Raw genomic sequence first — 2532 nt, 5'->3', positions numbered from 1 at the left:
CCGAATCAGATAAACATCCCGAGCCTGCAAGCCCCGCCGCGCCAGCGCAGCCGACCTTGGCCATATCAGGGATGGGTGGTGACGCTGAACAGCACCATCGGCTGGCCGCACCATCAATCCCATAACAAACCCACGCATCACATCCAGTTGAGATCTCAACGCACGTCCGAACGGACGATCAGTGTAGCCTGGAGACGTATCAGTGTCATACAACAACAAAAACATCGTCTGCTCCAATGCAACCTCCCCTTCACGTACAGCGCGTTCTCCCAGCATAATCCCCACACATGACAGGGTAGCGAACCGTGGACTGCCCCCGCAGCTGGAGATCGGAAAGACCTCTTTATTCGCCACGATCGCCCGCAAGCTCCTCACATCACATCGATCATATCGGTCATCCCATTGATTGATCCCAACCAAACATATCATGCTCACACGCGGACTGTCGGCATTTGCTTTAACAATGCTAAATCGCATCACTCGTGCAGCAAGAATCAAATACACAACAATTAGCAATCCATGAATCACATCGTGTGTATGCCTCTTGGTTGTCACGACGTTGCGATGACTTGCTTGTCGTCGATGGTCGCGTTCCGCGAACTTCTTGAACGCGACCGGCTCGCTCCAATCCCCCGCTGAAATCGCCTGAACGACACGGGTGTGCACTGTACCACGAGCGCCGCGGGAGCGCGAGAGCCCGTCGCCGCTGGCATGGCTCCCGTTGCTCCAGACCCGTATATCGTCGTCGCCGGAAGCAATGAACGGCAGCCCATGTTGCATCGTCGCGGCTCCTGCCGCCAGAACCTCGCCCCGGGTCTCGAAGGAGGCACAGGTGCACCTGGAGGTACGAACTCCGAAACAGGAACCTCCTCCCCCTCCCCCATGCCTGGCCGTCCAAGGCCACCAGCTGACGCCATCCAGTCTAGCCTGAGGCACGCCAGCCAGTCCTGGCCCAAAAGGGTGGGCCCCTCCCCTCGTACCACAAACAATGAGAGTAGGGCGCTTTGACCTCGGTAGACCACCGAGACGTCTGTCACAGCAAGTGGTGCAATCGCTTCGCCAGGGTACGTGCACAGCGACAAGGTCGTCTTGACCAGGTGAACACCGCGAAGGTCACGAGCAGCCGCTCGCCCATGACCGACACTGCAGCCCCGGTGTCAACTTGAAACACGTTCGGCACGCCATTCACCTCGACCTCCACTGTTATTGGTCTTGTCACCTCCGGACCAATCGAAAACAAGCTCAACATTGGTTGCATTTCCTGCTCCGGGCCGCCGGGATCGCTATGCCCTGGCTGCAGGCCACTTCCCAGGTCGCTGGGGTCGTCCCGCACCTCGCTATGCAAGACCTTAACGGCGGCCCCCGCCATTCGACACACACGCTTCAGATGTCCCACCTTGTGACAATGCAAACACACGGTGTTCTTATACGGGCACACTCGCCGCAGGTGCGGTCCACCACATCCCCAGCACCCCTGGGTGTCCATCTCGCTTCCCGCGCGGTCGCGCTGCGGCTCGCGCCACGGCTCGCACCGAAAGACGTGCGCGTGACCTGGGGCACCTGGGTCATCGCGTGGACGCTGGGGTCACCCGACATGCCCCAGCTGGAACCACCCATCATGTCCTGGCCGGCGATGGCGCGGACATCTGTGAGTGTCTGCTCGACAGCTGAAGCAGTCTCCACCGCTGAGTCGAATGTAACGTCGACACTTCGCATTCGCAGAATCGCCGACACCATCTTCGCATCTTGCAGCCCAGAAATAAAGTGATCTCTGAGTCGAGCTGGACGCTCCTCCACCGTGAACTTGCAAGCCACGGCCGAATGCTTCACCCGCGCCACGAAATCTACGACGCGCTCCTCCGCCCCCCTTCGCGAGGTGATCGAACTGGTACCGAGCCAGCTGCAATGACTTCTCCGGCGCCATGTGGGCTTTCATCTTCCCTACCACGTCTTGAAACGACAACCCGTCGTCACTGGGCTTATCCGGCGCTACCAAATCACTTAGCAGCCGATAATGTTCCGTTGATAGCGAGGCGAGCAAGATCGATTTGCGTTTGCTCTCATCGTCTACATCATTCGCGTGGAAATAGCACCCCAATTGTTCAGAAAACAATTCGAAGTCATCTCCGACGAAGACGGGCACTCGTCCGTGCGCTGTGCCCCGACCTTCCACCATCCTCGAGCCGTCCTGCAATTCACTCGACGGCAGGTGACGGCGAGACGTCTGGCTGCAGGACTCGACCCGCACCGAAGACTGTGAGCGCAGGCGCGCGAAACTCGCGACGCGTTTCCCTGGGCTTCACGCCAGGTGGTCGAACTCGAACCGCACAAGCTGTGCTGATTTTCCCACTCCAGCGATCCAATCGCTCTGGCCAAAGACTCCAAGTCAATACTGATGCAACCCAGGCACTCTGCACACGTCGATCCAAAACAGACTCGTCACCAATGTAATGTCCGGAGGGCAGCAGGACTCGGATAGTCGTGAGGGTTGTCGAACTCTGTTTATTGCCCATCCGAATTCACACTACTGCA

This window comes from Eptatretus burgeri, chromosome 9 (genome assembly GCF_056783735.1).
Source record: "Eptatretus burgeri isolate ZD-2024b chromosome 9, Ebu_testis_v1, whole genome shotgun sequence".
Classification (NCBI taxonomy): Eukaryota; Metazoa; Chordata; class Myxini; order Myxiniformes; family Myxinidae; genus Eptatretus; species Eptatretus burgeri.
This window is presented reverse-complemented; position numbering follows the sequence as displayed.